Source organism: Calonectris borealis, chromosome 2 (genome assembly GCF_964195595.1).
Source record: "Calonectris borealis chromosome 2, bCalBor7.hap1.2, whole genome shotgun sequence".
NCBI lineage: Eukaryota > Metazoa > Chordata > Aves > Procellariiformes > Procellariidae > Calonectris > Calonectris borealis.
Window position 1 is genome coordinate 42,335,149 of NC_134313.1, and position 23,841 is coordinate 42,358,989.

Genomic DNA, 23,841 nt, shown 5'->3' on the forward strand with positions numbered 1-23,841 from the left:
TTTCACAGAGTCCTTCTGATCTCTGACTCAGTCTAGAAGTTCTTCCTTTTTAACTTCTTTACACCATCATCTTTCTTGTCAAGGACTAGTCAAGACTCTTCTTCAGTGCTTTAAAAAGGTTATTTTATTTTCCTAAGGAGAGTTATGGTAGGATGAATAGCATTTGAGACAAGAAAAAGACTAACATTTAGAAATTAACTTAAATTTGCTCCTAAATTTAAATTCATTCATAACTCAGCAAGACCACAAAGATTAATAAAGTGCATAAAATTATGCATAATGTTTAGGTAATTCACTAAATCTGGGTTCATTTTCTTTGAAATAGAGTAACTGGACAGGTTTCAGAATGCACAATTTAAGACTGCTTATGTCCGTATGTCCATAATTTGTTTAAATGATTTTTTTTCTTGGTAGACTTCTACATGCATTGTGGTACTGAAGCATTTGCTCCACTGTTTCATATGGTGCTGGCATTGTTTTCCTAGTGGTGCTGTGTTGTGTGATAGAACCAAAATGGTATAACCTCTAACAGGAACGGAGGTTAGCCAGCTGCATAAATAATATTAAAGTGTTGGGGAACATTAGGCTTGTTATGCTCCACTTCTTGCCTCCACAATATCATTTCCTACTTGCATTTCTTTAAAAGGTTAATAGATGTAGTATAAAAGGAGCATGAATAGGCTGAATTAGGATTTAGCTGCAATGGTTTATAGACAGCTAGAGGTTGGTCATGACTAAGTAGACTTCTTGATTAAATAATTATTGCGGATATGGGAAAAGGGAAACAACAGCATCTACTTCTTGATTTCCAAAATTCTCATAGAACAATATAGGAATCCTGTTAAATCATTGTCATGGTTTAACCTGGCAGGCAGCCAAATACCACGCAGCCGCTCACTCACTCCCCCCCCCGCCCCCCCACAAGTGGGACGGGGAGAGAATCGGAAGGATAAGAATGAGAAAAACTCGTGGGTTGAGATAAAGACAGTTTAATAGAACAGAAAAGGGAAAATAATAATAATAATGATAGAATATACAAAATGAGTGATGCACAATGCAATTGCTCACCACCCACGCTGACCGATAACCAAGTAGCGATCGGTACTTCCAGGATCACGCCTACCCTTCATATACTGAGCATGATGTCACATGGTATGGAATACCCCATTAGCCAGCTGGGCTGGCTGTCCTGATTATGTTCCCTCCCACCTTGTGCACCTAGCTCAGTCAGTAGGCACGGGAGCTGTCCTTGGACTAGGAGGGCACTTAGCAACAACTGAAAACATCAGTGTGTTATCAACATTCTCCTCATACTAAATCCAAAACACAGCACTAGGAAGAAATTTGACCCTATCCCAGCCAAAACCAGGACAATCATCCAAAATGGTGACATGGAGTACACCTATTTCCATGCCTGTGCCTCCCTTATGCTAGGTCAGAGAAAACAGAAGACCATTAAATCTTGATGATTTCCGTTTGAATGTGAATGTGGGATGGTCATGTTGTAGGTGAGACCAAATTCTCCAAATCTCTCTGCAGGGAGCTGAGTTGAAACTCTCTTATCAGGAGGAATGGATCAATACATATTAAATAATGTAGATTTTATAAGACACAAAGTGTCTACAAGTACATTAAGAGCAAGTCCTCACAATTTCCCCTCTAGTATGCACATCCATCATTCATTTGTAGCAGTATACTAGATATCTCTCTTGCTGTATAAACACCACATGCGACTGTGCCCTAGGGTCTGCCAACCAGCTGGACCTAGTGTCTTGGTGTAATCATTTCACTGTTAGGAATACACTCCCTGGTAGAAGCACTTCAAAGGATTCCTGCCACCCAGTCCTTCCCTCCTACTGCAGTCAAACCTGGCAGCCTCCTCCATGGGCAGCGCTGACATGCCCATTTTGTGATGAGGAAATCCAACTCTGGGCTTCTCACACACTGGGAAGGAGAATATTGCACTCGGGGACAGCCAGCGAGAGGACAGAGAGATAGAGAAAGATGCTTTTTTAGTTCATTGGCTCCCTCTAATTTGAAGACTAGCCAAACACAAAGAAAACTGCAAAATCAAGAAAGAGACACTGAGATTTGAAGGAGAAGGAGGGATTCACGTTGGCTGGCTTTGCAGGTTTCTTTCTTCTGGATCAATGTAATTTTTCAGTTAGCTAAAACAGAAGGATACTTTTCAGTGACACTTTTAAAACTTCTGTGTCCCTGAGTTTTAGCTATCCTTGAGAAACAGAGTGTAACTATATGGGATTGCCAATAACCCTGATCTCATGAGTGATGTTTTTAGGCTTGTGGGGTTTTGTTTGTGTGTAGCAGGGTGAGGACAGGGGGTTGAGTGTGGTTTTAGGCTCTGGGCTATTAGCACTGCCCTGTGGGCCTGAAGCAGCTGGGTTCCCCATCTTATAACAGAATTCAGGAAGACAGTTTGTGCTTGTAAATATATGGCAGATGTGAAGGGATACCAGTGTTGAATACTACTCAGCAAAAGCCTAAGTAAATCTTAAGACAACATACAGCACTTTCTTGGCACCCAAACTCAATCCACGTGGGGAAGGAGGTAAGGGACTGTACCATATTTGTGTGATGAGCAACTTAACTTAAGTTGTATTAAAGCTATAGCTAGCGAGGCAAATCAGCAGCAGAAGTCTGAATTTCAATAGGTCCAACAACAGGTTTTCACACACAATTTTTCTCTGCCACTTTCACGAATTACCTGTCATTTGCTATTTTTCTATTTATTTACAGTATACAGTAGCAGGAATCAATGCTTTGTGCCCACTGTGGAAATCTGATGGTAAAAAGGCCAGTTCAGTGAAACACCATAAAAATATCAGCAATAATAATTTAGTATTTTATATTAATTTTTTTTCTTGACCTGGTTTACCAGATTCAGTCGCCTTGAGTGACACCTTGGTAGATAGCAGAGATCTCCATGCCAAATCTAGAGGGACAATCAGGTTGCCATTCTCATTTTCATTCTCAACAGACCTTCAACCTTTGTCTTTTATCATTTGTGTTTGATGCGTATATTAAGATAACATTGTTTGTGGCAGTTTTTGTGTATTGATGTGTGTGTGTGTGTTTATGCTTTTCATATGACATCTGTTAAACATGGCTGCCATAGTTATTTCAACACAATGCACAAAAATTAGTTCAGTTGTGAACTTTGAGTTTCATGGGCTATTGGGGGAGAATTGGCATTGGGAGGGTTCGAAAAGTGTGAAAGGCAGTTAAAAAGGATTTATATGCTTTATTTGGTCTAATTTAAGTTTCAACACTTACCAGGTTCATTCAGCATGGATTTGTGGTACTGCTGCAGCACCTATGCAAATCACTTGGTCTGTCTTTGGGGCTTTTCACTTTCTCTTCTACCATGACACAACAGTCTTCACCTAATGTACAACAGGTCTTAAGTTTTGGTTTTGCAGGTAGTCAAAAGGAGATAAACTCCTTTCACTCTTCGTGCAAATCAATATTATGGCAGGTAAGATGTCATTTTGTGACTATTCTGTATTTTGTATAGTATTCTGTATAGTATTTCTATAGTCATTCTTTTGCTGTCTTCTGACTGTTTCAAGTATCGTATGACATATATAAACCACAGAATGGGGATCTATGAATCTCCATCACATGCATGTCACACATGCACAGATGACAGGATTATCAACCTCTGATGGCAGAATTAATTTTGTTAACCTTATCTGTAGCGGAAGTGGAAAATATGCAGGTGGTGAATAAATAGTATGAAGAGATAATAGAATTACTCAGCCTCATTAAATGGCTACACGTTGTGCTATTTAGTAATGCACTCAATAGCCAGGTGTCTTGAAGAGCAGGTACAATAGATTATTAACTGTAGGGGGACTGCACACATAAAGACATAACTGTTAAGGGGATTCAATGCATTCTGCTCAGCACCATATGCATAGAGACATAAAACAGTTATTATTACGACATTATCTCAGCTTGTCTAACACAGCTATTCCTACCCTTCTACTTGGTCCTCTTTTCTCTGTTTTCATCCCTTTTCTTTTTGCAGACTCTAAATCTACAAGGAACGTAACAAAATCTTTCAAATTGAAATCTCACACCTCTCCACTCTCCTTAAGAAAGGACCACATGCTATCAACAATACACATTAATCAGTTATAAACGAAAGTAATAATAATCTGCCATGCTCTTCTGCCTATTATCATAAATAGCATGAAATGATAATTTAATAGTATGCAATACTTCACTTCATCAATAAAAGTATCCAAGCAGCAAAGCACAAACACTAACAAGTGTGCAGAACGGTCAATTCTCATCGCATCCCCAGGACCTGATTCATTTTTCATCAGCTGTAATGCCAGCTTGCCAAGTCACAGAAGGGAGGAATGAAAGCTGCTACTTCAGCCTTGCTAATGTGTGAGAGGGAAGAGGACTGCCACTCCCTTAGCACTGCCTGCCTGAAAAGCTGTAATGACCCCGTGGTGTCGCCAGCAGGGACCCTGCTGTCATCTGCTGCTGCTACTGTTGTGGGTTTTGCCAGTCCTATACAGCTGCTGGGAACAGCTGGCTCTTCCTTTTCTCATCATCTTATCTCACCTTGAAAATGAAGATTGTCTCACGTTTGGCTCTTAAAATGGAAAGTACCACAACTGCACGGCGGTGCAGTGCGCCGTAGCCAGTGGCTGGCTGACGCACAAGCGCGGCTTTGCTGGGGTCCTATTTGCGGGTTGGCTGTCCCTTTGCCAGGCTACTACCGTGGTCCCCACTCATTCAGGCCTTTGTCCTTACACATACTGGGTCACCAAGTGAAAACTTTCATCCTGACGAAGGTGGTTGGAAATCCTACATCAAAATGGAAAATGCAGTTTCCACAACATAAATGTTTACTGTGGGAAAAGATCTGTTTTGCCCAAAGTGAAACAAAATGGAAGTGTTTTCTTACAAGGAAGTTGTGACTTGTATCTCATCCACCTATCTCCTCAGGGATGACTCCGTCCTTCGAGGGTTATTGCTGTCTTTCCTCAGTGCTGACTGACGGTGCCCCTTATTGGAGGTACAGCCCAGCTCATAGAGCCACAGAGGTGAAGGCAGCACTTGGCATACAGCTTCCGTGTGGCATCCTGGCAGCTGCATTAATACTGCATCAGGTGAAAATGTAAATGTTTCCACATTCCCAAACAGATTTTTTTTTTTAAAGCTGACAGCCCTGCAAATGATTTTTCAGCACATTTTCATTTTTAACATACACTTGAAACAATATAGGAAGACAAAAAACTTGACACCAGAGTCCTGTGTTTATTTTAACTTTGATGAATAAAACCATGCCAACATGTCCACTCCTGTAGCAGTTTACAAATATGCCCATACAACACATACAGTTCCTACACACACAGTAACATTGTGGTAACCAGCTCAGAACTGTACTGGTGTTTATTGAAGTGTTGGGATTTTGACTGTATATAACCTTTTTCAAATAAGGCTACACACCACCTGAGAGTGAGTTCATGTCTCCCCTGCCATTTATATGTGCCTGTAATTAAGCCATCTAGGAAATTCCAGACAGAGATCCTTCTTGTAGTCCTACAAAAGGATTGAATGCCAGATGCAATAATAAAAGTAAGAAAAGTTAGGAAGACACACCCATAACCCAACAAAAGTTACAGGAAAGTGGATGAAAAAAATAAAGAAAATTTCCTTCAGAAGTTCAAGGTTTGTCCCTTCCACAGAACTATAACAGGCTCATGTTAGCTGTCAATCCTATTGTTAATTAAAATTTATGTTGCAGTGGTTAGAAGATGCTTTTTCCTCACTAGCTTTTAGTGACCAAGAAATGGAAAAATTAATACAACTAAAAAAATTGGAATCTCAAAAAGTTAAATTTTGTCCATTTTTAATTTTCAGTAAAAAGGCAAAATTTCTCATTGGATATAGATAAAGGTATTAGTTCAGATCTGGTAAAACTGAAAAATGATATTATCCTCTAGACAAGTACTAACAACATTATATGTTCTCAAGTTACATTAAGAGTCAGACAAGCTACAGCTGCTTACATATTCAGTTAAAAGTTGTCATGTAGAAAATTAGACACAGTCTGTGCTATGTTCACATCATGGCTGTGACATGATTTCTAATTGCGTTGAGTTGTTCCCTTCTTGGTTTTTGGTTCTGATGCTCATCACAGATTTGCAACACCTAGAGCTCAATTACACTTTTTCAAAAACTCTGTTATCCTCTCCCTGTATGACTACTAATAGTTGCGAAGTGTCAAATCACCACGCTACCTAGACATTCAGCCAGTAAGTAGACCTTATTTTGTATTTGCTGCTTTAAAGGAAATTTCCAGAGGATTTTAGACTGTGAAAGGCTGGGCAACAGTGCTCAAAAATATAAGAATTGTTTTAATATGTTTGGAAAAAGGCAGATGTGACTATATTACTCCATTACACATGGAGGAAAACTAAGGCATAAAGATGTAAAATGACTTCATAAACCCAGAAATGAGTACTGTGAACACTTCACTTCTTTTTGTTTATCACTCCAACTACCTAGTAATCCCAGCAGCTAAGCCAAACTTTTGGCTAGATGAGGAAAAAGTATTTCTTCTGGAAAGCCATCCTTGCATTACATGCTCAATAGGTAACCAAGTGTCATGGTTTAACCCCAGCTGGCAACTAAAGCCCCACACAGCCGCTTGCTCACTCCCCCCCGGTGGGATGGGGGAGAGAATTGGAAGAAAAAAAATGAGAAAACCCGTGGGATGAGATAAAGACAGTTTAATAGGTCAAGCAAAAGCCGCGCACACAAGCAAAGCAAAACAAGGAATTCATTCACTGCTTCCCACCGGCAGGCAGGTGTTCAGCCATCTCCAGGAAAGCAGAGCTCCATCACGCATACTGGTTACTTGGGAAGACAAACGCTATCACTCCGAATGTCACCCCTTCCTTCTTCTTCCCCCAGCTTTATATGCTGAGCATGACGTCATATGGTATGGAATATCCCTTTGGTCAGTTGGGGTCAGCTGTTCCGGCTGTGTCCCCTCCCAGCTTCTTGTGCACCCCCAGCCTCCTCGCTGGTGGGGTGGGGTGAGGAGCAGAAAAGGCCTTGACTCTGTGCAAGCACTGCTCAGCAGTAACGAAAACATCCCTGTGTTATCAACACTGTTTCCAGCACAAATCCAAAACATAGCCCCATACTAGCTACTATGAAGAAAATTAACTCCATCCCAGCCAAAACCAGCACACCAAGTGGTTGTGTCAAGTGGAAAATAGCAATTTTATAACAACTTTTTCTGTCTCTCATAGTGCTGTAAACTTTATTATATGTAATGACATATTATTGAAACACCAAACTGCTTTCAGTAGTCACCACAGTTCCTTTTTACTTCCCATCTCCATCATATGACTCTGATTTTAAAATGAGAATTTATAACAGACACTTACTTTTTTCACGATGTCAGTCCTCTCTTGGTGACTTCAACATGAAGTGATCTTAGCTAATTATATTACTATAATCATAGCTAATACTTAATGTTGTTGTTTCATATTATTTTTAGGTTTCTTTATAAAGAAATTGCTTCAAACTAAAATAGTTACTAGTTGCCAGATTTCACTGGGAAGAACGACTCAGCATTTAGTGTTGATTTTAATCCTTGGGTTCTGGATGAAGCCCATCTGTGCTTTACTAAGTACCTTGCCGACATCACTGTTACCAGAGTATTATGGGAAATTGCACACCAATGTACCAACTCAATGTTGTTCTGTGACACAATTACTACAAATAATCCCTCTAAAGCTGCCTCTTGTCCTGTTAATAACTTGGTGATTAGCCTTAGCCAGTCACCTCAAGGAAATTTTCTGCCCAAGTTAAAGCAATTCATTTTCAACAGATTTCAGTGGAGAAATCTACCACTGTGTTATTGAACCCAATATATAACATTGAGAATTTTCTAACCGTATTGTATGCATACATAGACATAGCTAATTTGTGGAGATTTTGACACCAACTGAGGAAGTGGCACAGAAACATAAGTCTGAACTAGCATGTCCGCGACACATAGAAAACTAAATCTAATGATGTGTTAGTATTCAGCTGGGATCCACCCATTCTGTGTGGAATATGTTGCTGGTGATAAAAATGGCACTTTAACGTTGCTTTCCCTCTCCAATATGTAAAAGGAAAGCAAAAAATATATATGTTGCAAAAGTTGCTAAGGAAATCTGAGCAAGTTGATTTGTAGCAGAGGTACTGTTACGTTTATCCTTGTTCCTGCTTTTATGAGCCTTGCAATGTGCCTGTGTGTGTTATAGCATACACAAAGAAAAGAAGTTACCATGTACTCTGACAAAAGGAAAAACTACAGCACACCTCCTTTACTTACTCCTGCAATTGCCATTCTCATGAGCTAGAAGAATCATTTAAAATAGTAGTAGGTGAATTCCCTGTATCGAGATCAATGGGCAAAAAGACTGTGTAAGTCAGTTTATATAGGTCTAAGAATTTATATGGTATCTGTGTGGCCTCCAGTAGTCTTTCTGGATGCATGAGAGTGATTGGTGAAACATCTGAGAATAAGTCAGGGCATGTGAGCCTGTACAAGTGACTGAATTTGTTCAGGTTAGATGGTGTTTGCACTAGCCATCAAAGCTTTGCTGTTCTGCTTCCACATCTCGCTTTGCTCTCGAATGTTTGTTGTCTTTTAAGACAATCAGTTGTTTGCCCATAAAGACCCATTTTAAAAGCCCATATGCTCATGTACACAATTTGCCTGATGCTTAAACAAAAGTGTTATTTAATGTACATATACCCAGGACAGCTATTGCAAGCCATGTATCTATTTAGTCCTTTTGATATTTTTAATTCATTTGTACTCTTGTTAGCTTTTCACAGTGGAATGTACTCCTTCATGTGTGTGTGGTTGCAACCACAGGAATAAGTTAATACAAGTACTGAAGCAAGTGGAATGTCCCACCATGAAATACAGAACTGAATGTTTTGGCTTCTCACTTGAGTTCCTTATTGCACATAATGCTGGCTGCTTTGTTAAGCTTTCAGTTTAAGTTTTTTAATGCTGCCCTGAAAAACATCCTGTCATTTTCAGCTAGACAACAGTTTTCAGTAGAAAGGATCCCTCTGTGGCTTTCTGGGTTACTTAGACTACTTTGATTTTCTGCTTCTTTCCTTGGTTTCCTGGAGTACCATCAGGGGATGGCAGTGATAAATGTAATGCCTGGTTCTTTCGTGACATTACCACCATTAAAAATAAGTTCTCGTGAGCAACTCATTGCTTTCTCCCAGGGATCCAAGTAGGTTGTGCCACAATACAGATTCTCTTGGCTTGTGAAACAATGATTTTCAGACTCTGTGCAGAAAGTAGAACCAATAGAAAAAGAAATCAGCAACAAAATAAAGACTTAAGGGAAATGTTGGGCGTAAACAGGGACTCTCATTCGCAACTGTTCTGGTGGTGTAATGGGGCTTCATTGCAAAGAAAAAAAGAGGTCTATAAGTAAATGGAGGGGAGTCCTTTGTAGAGTAATTCCTTTTTACCACTCCCAGCTGTCCTTGTTGCACCAAAAAATAAAGATAAAAATCTCCAAAGAATGAAAGCTTTACCAAGTTTGGATAGACAGCGAAAGTAGGTTCAGTGATAAGGTCACAACTTCTGCCCTGCCCTATTCTAGCAGACAGAGCAGCAATAGAAAAAATAGCCACCTCTGTGCTAGATTAATGGGAAGACTGATCATGTTAAAAATCTGAGCCCAAGTGTGAGAAGAAAAATAGCTGTTAGTTTTATAAAATAAAGTCAGTGCATTATTATTTTTTTATCGGTCTTGCTTTTGACAGAACTCCTGTCAATAAAACGCTGTGAGCACTCTGAACAAAAGCTATTTCTTGAAGAATGTTGGTCAACCTTTTTTTTTAAAAGGAAAATACTATATCTCCAAAGAATAAAAGAAACAGTTTAAGTAATATGATGGCAGGCTGGCAAACAGTACAAGGTTCATCATTCCCAAACAAGCTCTGTGCTATTGCTTTTTAGCTTTGATGTCACATTTCTGCTTCTTCGTTACAAGGACTCTTTTCTACCACATGCGGACGTATTGAATAGTAGGGTGGTATAACGACGTTCAAAATGGTTTTCACCAAGGGCTAGTGCTGCCTTTCATTTTTAAATCTCACATTGAAAGCTAGTTACAGACCACCTGGCTAGTCCAAGTAATCAGCACCTTTTCTAAGGAACATTGTCTCCACGGGAGTTCAATCTGCATTGCTGTGCACTCCTTCTTGCATTTACTCGTGTATGTCTGGGGACATGGTTCTCAGCTCCTTACACAGAGATGCTAAAGAATTTCTAATCAATAAATTCACTGCTGCAAATCTGTTCCCCTACCATGAGAAACACAGAAAAACCTTTGGGAGACTATCAGCACATGAGTATTTTTTTACTGTGAGGATCATCACAGTCAGGATTAGAATGTAGTTCAGCCATGTGAGAATAAAAGCATGCTTAAAACAACTCTAAACACCTATAGCAGTTCCTCTGTGTATGTAAAATGGGTCTGGACTGAAAATTCCATTCAATTTGGATTAACTGGGTAGTATAGACTTACACTTAAGTCGTAGCTTGATTTTAACTTGCTAGCTTGCGTATTGGTAGGCAGGGTAGCCACAATCTGACCACCTGGAACTTGCTATTATGTGTAAAATCTTTCCAAGAAGAGTTAAATACTTTGAAAAGCTGTCTCTGCTGAATTCTGGTTATCTCAGCTAGATTGGAGCAAGCACGTTAATTAGTTCTAAAGATGGAACTAATATACTTCTATATTACACTTCAATCACTGTGACTTCTGCAGAAAGTATCTTGAGTCGGTACTTGCACCTGTATCATTTTATAAGGGAAGTATATGCGATATAAGATCATTAGCTTCTAGCATAAGAAGCCATTGGATTCAGCAGTATCTGTATAGTTAGCCACATTCAAAAATCTGTACTGTTGAAATTAGTTCACTTAGAACCATATTTGCAAAACTGATTATTCCATCCAATACAATTCCTAAACCTCCATTTACATTAAAAAAAAAAAAGAAAGAAAAAGAAAGAAGTAATTACATGGAAGTACTTATTCACACGTATTACTAAATATTTGTACTTTTAATTTTTTTCTGCAAATTCACAGATTAAAGAAAAAAATCTGCATCTGCTATTGCAGCAGTTAGTTTTGAACCTGGGACTTTGATGGTTTACTTCAGTGACTCTCAAACTCTTTGAACTATGCATGCCTGCCATCATACTTTTAATTCAAAACTATACAAAGGTGGTATTGTTCTGCAACCCACTGAAGACCATTTGTGGTTACAGACCACCATTTGGGAACTGATGGTCTATTCTCCTGAAAATAACTTTGCTTGTACTAATGTAGTCTGCTGGGATATGGAACTGATGGCTTCGTTAATGGTTGTTGCCAGATGTTTAGTCTCTGTATTTTCATACATTTTGTTTTGGAGCTAATTACCTACAAGATAGTTCAGTTTTACAACACTGCTGCCAACCAGCAAAGAAGAGCGTGCAAATGATGGTATGGCAAAAGATGCTATGCTGATTGGAGCTCAAGACCAGGTTTTTAATGAGTGGAGCACCTGGACGCTTGGAGCATCAGCCCAACACAACTGCTCATTTCCAGAAGCATTCCTCTTCAGTTCAACATAAGCTACTCCTCAAAATTTAAATTTCTAGTGAAATTCATACTCTCTTCTAGAAAATAATTCTTCTGGAGATAAATAGCAGAAAAATTATTGAGCAAGCAGTAGGAAATGTGCTTTTGGTTGTTAGTGCAGTTTGTACTTGGAAACCTAAGTTTTGGTTAAGAGGAGAAGGAAATGAACTCTCTTATTCATTGCCTGACCATTTAAAATGAAATGTATAGATAGCTGCACCTTTGATGTGCAACTTACTCTTGTATTTATTCTATGTTTTAAAACATTCCACAATAAAGGACTACACATTAACTTCTTTCATCTTCATTATTTTTTTTTTGTAAACTGCTAAAGCTGTGCTTTATTTATTGCAAGTCATCCATACATAATTCTCTGTAGTTTAGAAAACTGCATCTAACATTTTCACCCCAACTTTATAAATTGCATTGATTTATTTCTGTCTCTGAGGCCTACAACCATTTATTACAACAACAAAACATCCTCCAATTCTGGCGATCAAGGAACAAAGTCTACTCATTTACTGTGTAGTGAGAATTGACAGATGGCCAAATGGGGTGATAGATTTGATTTTAATGTGTCTTAAGAGAGTAAATGAACCAAAGGCAATCTTCATCTCATGTGAAAAGTTGGATTTTTGTGTGCCTATTCTGCAACAGTGAGGTGCAATTCTCACAGCACTTCATTGATTTTCCAATCAACCATGACCACTCAGATGGCAAAAAGCAGGGTCAAAGAATTTTTATAAAGGATTTTTTTTATACTGTTTGTCTAGAACTGCACAAACAAGCCTGAATGTACATAACATAAAATACTCTTCAGTGTTTTGTGTTTTTTTCCCTCCTGTAAAATCTTTACAGGTTTCACAGGTTATGCATTTTTAATTTTGCATCAAATGAAGACGTTTTGTCAGGAGAATCATTTACATCATAAAGATAATGAGGATAAAATTTCCTCACATCTCCCCACCTGTTATTTTAGCATATATCATTGATAACAAAGCACTTTACATTTCTTACTTTAAACTTTAAGTAGGAATAGATTCCCTATTTCAGGACATGAAATAACACATGGAGCAATGCAATGAAGCCAAAATGCAGTACATCACAGTAGTTTTTCCATGCACTAGGCTCAAACAGCTATATATTTGTAGGTCCTTATGCATCATTAGAGACACAAAAAGTAATTGTACAGTGTGTGTCAAATAGTGTGTTAGTTAGATGTCAGTGTTTGGGACTGGTGAAGCGTCTCTAAGGCAGGCTTGAAAGTTATCATACGGGAGCATAAACACTTCCAAACACAGGCAGCAATATCTCAGAACCAATGGATATAACACCAATTTAGGATTTGAGTGTTTAGCAGAAGTGAAAATATTTACAAACTGCTCTTGAACTAATTGGTCTTTTTGTAACATCGTCGCAGGTTCAGTGAAATAGGGATGGTGCACTATAAGAGGTATAGCTTTTCAGTCAGATGACATGTCACATGGTACCTCTTTAGGTGGATAATGCCACCCAAAATAGTAGCGGATCATGAATAGGTGGGCATGTGCCTACCCTACACTCTGCCTGAAAACTGAAACCTTCTCTGTTTTCTATTTTGTACACAAAGCACTTCAAAGTGTCTTCATATCATGCCTTACATATCATGCCATACACATTCACTGCTTATTTAGTAATGGTTAATATTTTGTGTATGGTATAACCCAGTATTTTGGCATAGCCTGAGCAGCTAACATAAAATCCTCCCCTTTTGAGTGAGAAATTATGATCCTTTCACTAACTGGAGGAGTGGGCTAACTACTTTTCTCTCAGTATGTGGAAGGAATTTGGACATCTTCTCGCATTTCATATATGCAAAACTTGATTTTTAAAATTACTTCACATTTCAAAATCAAGGGCTGCAATTTGAACTTTGGACATTAGAATTGATATTCAGAAATAAATTTGTCTCTAATTATCCACCTGCAAATCAGGTTAAGACACTTGAAGGACAGTCCATAATCTTTTCTAATTACCAGTCAGAAGACTACAGCTATCAATATATACCACTGGTGAATTAAAATTATTGTACTTTTTTTCTTCTGATTCTCATTTTTCTGTCCACCTCTAGATAATAATATGCATTTTAATTCCTCTGGATTTTAAAAGGAAATTACGTGTGCAAAAAAATATCTCTTTGCATTGAACTTTTTAGAAAAATAAACTTCAGAAGAGCTTTGGATCAGGTTCTAAGTGGTTCCAGTGAGAGGCTGAAAGAAAGCATGAAAAGTTTGAGATTAAAATCCTAAGCAATTTATTATCATGGAAAATAACAGAAAAGAAGTTTGTTCTTTTCCTTAAATACAGTTTCACTATTGCAAAAGTTATAAACACTCCAAAAATAAATATCACTAAAATCTAGTAATTACTGTTCTTCCTAAAACAAAACTTAAATATTCCAAACCTGTCATACATCCAAAACATTTTTTATATGGATACCCTGAACACAAAGAAATGAAACTTGGTGGAACAGGCAGCTGCTCTGTCTTCCTTTCATGTACCTTTGATGGTACAGATGATGTATTAGACATAAGTGTGGTGGTCTTTTTTTTCAATATGTACAATATGTATTAGACATATGGAACTGTTTATTTTATTTTGTACTCTAAAATTATTTAAAAAGAGAATTAATTAAAAAAAAACAACACTTTCTTTTTTTGGGAGGGATTCGCATGAATGCGCTTCAGGGGATCAGAATTCTTGCCTTGACTGCAGTGGGACCACGACCCTCACTAACATGTGGTACCACATGCAATTTGAGTTCAGAAAAGGACATGGTAATTTTGATATGGTTTTGTGATAATACCTCAAATATGCTATCAATGAAGGCCAACAGTAAAAAAAGAGCTGTATTTCCTCAGTATGGGTGACACTCATGTTGTTTAAATGCACCATATCTGTTGGGAAAGCTCCTGAGTTACAATAATGAGACATTTACTTTAACATACTGGTTCCTTGAGGACACTGTAAATGAGATCTGATTTTTTTCTGAAATATCCTGCTTCCCCACTGAAAACAAAGTTAAAAGTAATAAAGGAGGCAAGGAAGAAAGGCAAGTGGGGTAGAAGGCAGGAAGGCAGGAAGGTAGGGAGGAAGGGATTATGCAGCTTTTGAACTAACTGAAGCTTGTGAATGACAATATTTTCATTCCCAGGTTCACAGAACTTATGGTAAGTCTGGAGGCTATGAGTGCAGGACCCACTATGGCCAATTTTCAATCTTAAAAGGCACAGAAAAGAATGTTTCTGAGATTTCAAAGCTACAGAAATGTAGATACTGCATGTCCAGTTCCCCAAATTTTTGTCACTTTGGTCCATAGCAGAATCTAAAGTCCCAGAACATATACACTAGATCCCCATATATTCTAAAAAAAGGAGTACGCTACCTAAACCAGTGATAGGAAGTCCTCGGTTACTCATGCACATCAATGCTCCTGCCTAAAATTTTTTTTCTAAAATCTAGTGCCTACAACAGCCCTTTCAGATACGAAAGCAGAGTAGCTGAGATTATCTACCAGCCCATGCTTAGAGTTCTCAAACAGGATGTAAGAGATCTGCATTCAGTTTCCTCATCTGTCTCAGAGGATTTGAGCCCACATGTCCCACAGAAAGGTTGTAGCCAGAGACTGTTAAAGTATTAAATACTAGTAAAAGTAATCAAAGGTGGACTTTCTCCATGTGTCCTACTGAAACTTCTATTTTGTGTAGAATAATCATCACTGAGCCAACTGAGTGAAAAAAGTGACATTATAGCCCAGTTTTTTCCACCTCTACATTGAACTTTCTGCACTTATGAGTAATGAATAACAAAGAGACAAAAATTAATGGGAGCAGAAACCAGAATCTAGAGCTTCATTTTCTCAAGCAAACCCTTTATTTCATTCCTAGGAAAAACTGCTTTGAATATGCCCACCAGATCAGGCTTCATAAGCAAGATGGGGCCAGCAAATAGGGCGTTTATGCAGGATTTGGGCTAGTGTTGGCATGTCAACAATATTAGATGAATAGAAAGAAACTATGTCAGGAATCAGGAAGATGCTGTAGGAGGTTCTAGTCTTCCAGGATCACATGGCAACTCCTCCTGCCCCAGCTGTGCCAGTTTTGTCACTGGTAAATCAGAGCAAGCAGCTCTTTGAAAGGAAAAATTGCATAAAACTGAGTGAATTAGGTGAAATAATAATGTCTCAACAAGTCAGCTGGACCATGAGAAAAAATACTGAGGACTGGATTTAGCTGACCAAACATAGACATAACCATAGACTTGGGCAGTGTAGATACCTTCAGACATTTTAGTCTTCTAGACTCCTTTTATCAACAATGGAGAAAAATAGGCTCCTCTGTGGAGTATTTTGTTTCATCTTCAACTCAGTGTTTCATATAGATGAAACTAATCATGCCTAAACCAACTTGTCTCTCTCCTACCTATGAAGATAGCTTGGGTTCACGAGCTCATGTGTGACATTAGTGGGTTGCCAAGATGGAAATCTGGTCAAATCCAGTGGAGACTTCTGGATTATAGGGCCTCAGGTAATTAATTGCACTTTCTATATCTGTCTAAAGTACTCTTTGCTTAGATTGCGATTTTTTGTGGTAATTAAAGAGCGATTCAATATCTAGGCCCAGGTCAAGTCTTACTGTGCTCTAGACACATTGAGAAGCAGAAATTTAGATACCACGCAACCTATGAAATGTCAATATTTTTGCTATATCTACTTACCTATGTCAGATCCATCTCCCAGTTTAAAGACTATGCTGTAATCACTCTTTGTTATCATTTTATGAGATTGCCTTGGAGAATGGATGATCTAGCATCACAGAGGAAATGTTTTCATTCTGTCTAACTTGTATCCACAACCGTGATACTTTTCTTGAAGGTCTCTTATTTTACTATTATTATTAATTGCATGAAAATATGCACCAGGTTTTCAGTTAAGGTATGCAAAGTTCTCTTTCTCTCCTCCTTGAAAAATTTCTAAGAACATATTCATTCTTGAGGCACTACCACGGTGAAGACAACATGCTGTTTTGTTCTGTAGTGTACTGTATAGTTACCTGCTCGTGTCTTTCAATTTGTCTTGGAGCAAGGTTTTGTTACTGGTTTGGCACAATTCACATATTGTTTGGAAGGATGCACATTAATGCCATGACATTCAGACTAAACAAATGGCAATAATTTTCAACCTCACTAGTTATTTGGATATATCCAATTATTTGCATGGGCAAATGTGTCTGCGTGTATGTGTAATAGTGACTAATAATCCCTATCCTGTTATTGACCCATCATCTACACTCTGATTGAACTCAATAGGAAATGTTCATGCAGAATAATTGTGAAATCAGACTAAGCATATAATTAAAAGATAATCTGTAAAAGTTAGGAATTTAAACACAGAAACACATGCACAAGTTTTATTTCCTGAAATATCTGTGCTATTGACAGGAAGAGGAATGTTGGTTCCAGGTTCTTCATTTTGAAAACTCTCATAGGTGTCCATCTTCCTCAGTTCTGTGCTTCTGTCTGTTGCTGCTTAGTGCCTTGAATCATATAAAAATAATTTTCAGATCATATTCTAAGCAATACTGTTCTTCCCACGAACATAGTTATGTCACAATGCATTTGTATCCCACATAAACTTTCCCCAAATATTATTTTGGAGACATTGACATGGTTGCTGTTAATGTTTATTTACTCAAGAATAATCTTTACAAATCCTTAACAAGCTGGATGTTACCAGTGTGTAATTTCTCATTTGTTAGTTAATCATCCTGATAAAATGCCTAGCCCAGAGAAGCTCCAATAAATCAGTTATTAGCCACAGTAAATACTGGCTTAGAAAGAAACATCCTGATAATAAATGGAAAATAACACCATGCTGATAAACTGTAAACAACAAAATTATTCTTATTTTATGAAAAGGGAAAGGAAAAAAAGGAGCAGCCTCATGGATCTGTGGTGCCTGCGTGTTGCATTCAGCAGTTCTCCTGATACAGGTTTCAAGAGAGAAGAACCTACAAGGGGGAAACTAAACCAGAGTTACAAAATCATTGTAGGCTGGTGGGATGCTACCATTCCTCTGTTGGTTGATTACAGCCTATACATTCATATAAAAGGTTTTGGTTTTGCTCAACCCACATCCTTACCAACCCTGTTTCTCTTCAAAGACAAAACGCTGTTGAAGAGTTTGCTGCTGCCAGTGCTGAAGGAATTTGATGAGTCTTAGTTAGAAAAGGGAAAATTCAAGAGGCAGAGGATAACAGGCCTTAAATGACAATGAGATAATATGATGAACAAAGGAAACAGATTACTCAAATAAGAGCCAAAGGACTGACAGTAGGGAAGAAAAATATTGAATAGGAATTGAGAAAATGTTCTGATGATAAAGTCAGGAATGGGGCACATGTGCTGAAGGATTGCAACACTGTTTAGGTAAGTCATTAATGGCCTTACCACAATGAGCCAGTCCTGCAGAATGCAGAGAAGGAATCTAAGTCACATATATGCAAAAGGTCTTTTTTGGCCTCTTTAAGCTGATGACAATAATTCGCTGATATTTTACAGACAAAGGAACAGAAAATATTAGTGTAAATGCTACTCCATCTACTTTTGTAAAATGGCAGTTACCAAGGCTTTCCAGCATGAGCCAATATAAATGAAGTCTACCCACCCAAAAATTCCCTGGGATGCATAAACTGTTGAGAGAACCACAGTAAAATACTGGAGTCATTATTATACCTTTGCATGAGAAGGTGATATTATACATTTCTTAAACTGCAAGGGTTTGAAAAATTGAATTAAGTATCGGTTTAAGTCATAAACTAACTTTCTATGTACTTCTTTCATTCACAATATTAACTTTGCTGGAATATGTATATCTAGAAGGAAAGAGGATGTTTTTAGTAGCTAAATCATCTGAAAAAGCATCTGAAAAATATAGGAATGCATCAGGAACAGAGCAGCTTTTTGTTACTCTCTCCCACAAACACAAATGTATGATACAGTATGCATAAATTTGTACGAGGACAATTTTAAATTTGCATGTTATTTACTCTGCATAACCACTCCTTTGGAAACATTAGGATTTCTCTTGTATATAAGTATTTACATCATTTAAAAAATGTGTATTATTTACCCAATAGACCATAAAGGCTACATGCAGAGCAGTTACAGAGATCCAGAACATAATAAGGTCTTGGATAAATCTAGTTTGGAGTCATCTGAGTGCATCAGATGATTAAAAAAGTATATACACATGTGCACTGGCTTGGTTTTTAAACAGTAATAGGGGAACCGTTTTCCTCACCCTTCATAGCTACCTCAAAATAACAGAACAGACTTCGTGCTGTATTATCCCACCATGTGATTATGGGAGTTCTACATGTAGCAAGGGGAAAATGTTATTCTTTATTTACAGTAGATTTATGCCCCAAAACTTAAAGACTCTTTTCAGTTATGGAGGCAAAAAGCCTCTAAAACTACTATCTTTCTTTTGACCCCTGTTATTTCTCACTAGACCTAAGTAAGAATTTCTGCATAGTATACAGCGACTGTTGAAGACTTGATGATTCACTAGGTACTGTTCAAAGGTTCCAGGAGAAGCAGGGCTATCTATTGTTGACTCACTTGGGGTGAAAAGTTGCTGCAGACGACTCTTAAGAGAGCTGAATTTCAGCTATTAAATATACACAACAAACTACTCTCTGATAATTAAAAGAAGTAGGAATTGTCTGCAGAAATTTGGTAAATAATATACAGTTAAATTACAGTTGGCTCATGTTTTATCACAAATGAAGAATGAAATAAGAGAAAAAAAACCCAAGTCCAAATATGTAAATAAACCATCAAGGTTAATTTTCTCAATTCTAATTAAAGTCACTGAGGTACAAAAAAACTCATCAATAACTGTACCCAATGCATGTTATCTTAAACACTGAATGCATTGTATTCCCACAAACTGATGTCTTCCACCCAGTTCTCATATGATGAAATCATATGATGACTTCACGTTGGTTTTGGTGGGATTTTTTTTAAGGCTTTATGTTCTTAAGGCATGAGGTTAAAACAAATTTTTTACTTTAATATTTTGTTAGTTGTTATCCCAAAAAGGTGCCTACTTACTACTGCAAAATACCGACATGAGCAACACAGTGATGTGAGAGCAATTTACTTCTTTACAGTAAGAAAGAACAATTCAGAGCATCTTTATTAAAACACAGCTGAGATATGGGTACCTTGTTCAGTAATCTCTGTCACAGCACATGCAGGTCTATATTCAGAAAATGAATAATGATTTATATTCACAGGTAGAAAGACCTTCTCAGCAAATCAGAACAGACCCTATTGTGCCTCTTCAAAAAAAAAAAAAACACCACAAAAAACCAGGAAAACATCACAAGCATAGTCTTTTGGCAGCATAGCCAGAGAAATGTGAGATTGGCCCTTAAGGGAATTCTTATTCTCAAGTGGAGGTAAATGTATTCATCAATGCAAAGAAATGCATAGTGTGTTATATACACAATACATTAATAAATAGCCATGCATTAAAAAATAATGAGATTTTCTACAAAACAACATCCTGTGGTGTTTAGGGTCATAAAAAAGACAGTAAAGGAAGGTGGGGGGGAAGATTATGTGGAAAATCTGATTAAAATACTGAAACCCCATCCTATATGTAAGATACAATAAATATTTCATTGGCTAACAGTAAACAAAAGAACAAGTGCAGTAAAATGTAATTAAAAATGTAAAAGTGTGGGGAGTGATTTATTTTACCACAGTGATATTAATACTAGATATTATGGTATGTAAACAGATATCAAGGTTCTGCTGCAGAAACAGTGGAAAATGGCTGTTCATTTTCTATAATGAGCTTTCATCTTTTTGACTTTCACTTTAAGCACTTCCAATGATTTATGAATAATGATGCTCTTAGCAGTTGGAAAGCTCTAGCAAAGCTTCAAATTCTGGTACTTCCTAAGAGATATTACTTACAGTTTTTATGATTTTTTTAAGCCTGGTCAATAGGTTTAACACAGAGTGTTTTGGCAGAAATATAGATTGTTTCACACTTCTGGGTTGTCATGTAAAGAGCATGAGGCTTCCTTGTGGTTTGTGAGCCACAGGCCACGATATGAGAAGACAGAGAGGTGTCCTGGCTCAGCAGCAGCTAGCGCTCCACAGGCACCACAACTTTTAATGTGCGAAGCATGCTGCCACCACATGCACAGCTTTTCTACTTTCATTTCATCATGCTTAGGTCTATCTAACTATTTCCCAGAGAAGAATCCTCTCCGTGTAGCCTTTACCTTTGAAACATGTGGTACTACTAGTAAGACCGAGCTCCAGTTTTGCATCTAGTTTGGCATTGTTGCTGCTACAAAGTACCCCGGGCCTTTCCTAACAATTAATGACAAGCTGGCTTAATGAGTTAGAGAATATCATAGGAAATTGTGGCTCATGGTAAAATAACTGCATTTCTGCCAGCCCAAGTTCCACTTATCCATGGCTTTGGGGTTAGATAATGCTGCAGAAATTCAGCGCTTGACCCCTGTTTTTTGAGACGGTGCAGCACAGATCCAGCAGATGGGATGTGATGGCAACAAACAAGTGTTATCTGTTTGTTTAGACGTTATAGTTAGACATGATAGTTATACAAATACTGGAAAGGATTCATAATTCCTATGACTGGGCACACTAGATTTAAGTTAAAAACATATCACAAATAAAGCCTTAAGTATAGAAATGCAATTTCAGTATAACCACCACTGCTGATAACACAGGCAATTTAATAGATCAAATTCCTTCTTCCAATAACTTCTTATCCTTTCAGTTCCAACTCATTTTCAAACATCCAAGGGAAAAAAAGACTACACAGCATGACCTGGAAGGCTACAAATCTGGGCTATTTTAGAACAAAGTGAGGTGAGAGGAACAGTACATTTTCTATGAAAATGTAGTTTCATTGAAATCAAAGTGCTGGAAGGGAAAAGTGTCAATGGAAAACAGCTGAACTAAATAATTTAAGCTTTCTCACTTCATTATCTAATTCTTTGACATACTGAAATAAAATAACTCAACATGACAAATATGCATTCTATTGATTCCTGATTGAATTGTTTTAAATGTTGTATTCTGTAAGAAGGAATATATTACCTTTTTATCCAAATCATCTTATTTTGCTGTTCTAAAACTCTTCTTCCAGCTAGTCCTTCCTTCTTTCAAAATACTTGTCAATTTTCTGCTCTACCTTCTTTCTTGATACCATGTACAAGTTAGTTGTATATTGCAGTTACCTCCTCTATCCCAAGATAAGCAGAGCCAACCATGATGATGTAATTCTCCTAGCTGTTGTTAGGAAGGAATACAGAGTTTGACCCTCAGACTTCAACACGTTTACTAGAACTCCCTGGAACTCAAATACAGAGACTTTTCAAGTTTAATAAAGCTTTACATGAAGGTCATTGGGTCACACTAATAGGTCATATAACGGGACCAGGGCTCTGACAGTCCTAATAAAAGTGTATTCTGTTCCGGTTGGGTAAGAAAAGACTGAAATTTCAAACCCTTCAAAAGACTCTGATTACCAGAAGCCACTTTAACATTTTCTCTAAAGAACTGGGAACAACTTATTCGTTTAAATAACTTTACAGGCTTCACAGCAGAAGTTGGTAGAGAAGGAAATTTCTATTAAAAAGACCTTTTTTAGTGGTTTTGGTACTTTTAGTATGAAACATAATAGTTGCTCTGAAGTTTTAAAAATCAAGAAAAAAAGAGCAAGAGCAAGAGCAAGAAAGGACGGAAGGACGGAAGGAAGGAAAAGAAAGAAAGAAAGAAAGAAAGAAAGAAAGAATGAAAGAAAGAAAGAAAGAATGAAAAAAAGACAAAAAGAAAGAAAGAAAGAATGAAAGACAAAAAGAAAGAAAGAAAGAGAAAGAAAGAGAAAGAAAGAAAGAGAAAGAAAGAGAAAGAAAGAAAGAGAAAGAAAGAGAAAGAAAGAAAGAAAAAGAAAGGAATGAAGGAAGAAAGAAAGAAAAAGAAAGGAATGAAGGAAGAAAGAAAGAAAGAAAAGGAAAGAAGAAAAGAAAGAAAGAGGAAGGAAGGAAGGAAGGAAGGAAGGAAGGGAGGAAGGGAGGAAAGGGCAGGGACAAAAAGAAAAATGCTAGTAACATTTAAGACAGAGCTTAAATTTCTTTTTGTTGGGCCAAAGAAAGAAGAGAAGTTTGTCCAAGCAATTTCCTATAACATTTTCTTCAAAATAAGTAGTACTAGATAAATATTTATCAATGTTTATGATCCTGCTGAAGCCAATAGAAGGTATGTTCGTGAGTACTGGCATGAGATAGTATGCATGACCGATCTGGACAGTTTGCAAAAACACGATAGATATTGTGCAAAATCTGATGTTACAAATTGTTTATCAGTACACGTTTCGTTGCTGAAAGCAGAAGATACCAGAATATTTTTCAAGAACAAAATAAATTTCTTAGAATGAGCTCAATGCCCTGTAAAGCTTAGTAGCTTGTTTCAGTTGTACCACCTAAGGTACTGATCAACTAAATGATTGCTCCAATGAAAACCTCAGTGAAATCACTTTCTTTCATGTGTGTTTTAATATTATAGTACTTTATCACTTTCCAGGAGGTGCATTCCAGGGCACTGAGCTCAGTACTGTCTGTGAGGGTCATTCTCCCTCTCGTTCTCTTGCCATGACAAAATAATGAATTCACTGTGGTATTTTGGTTTGGTAAGTGTCTTGTTCTTATTGTTTTATTTTCAATATGTACTTACTGCTATATGTTTATGTTAGAAAAAGTAAGATCTAACACAAGTTCCTGGCACTTGTTGAGACTGATGATAATACTCAGCATTGTGGACTTCAAACCCAATGTCAAGGGTCAGCCCCCAAGACAGTTCTAAGATGTCAGCCATTGTATTCCTCCCAGGCTCTCTGTCACTTTTTTCAAATTAGGAAGGCTAAGGCAATTGAGTGTCTTTGAACAAAAAACCACAATCTCAAATGTAATTAATTTTTTTTTTTTTTTAAAGTTAGAAGCAATGAAAGTTTGATTTCCAGGATTTGGACTTAACAG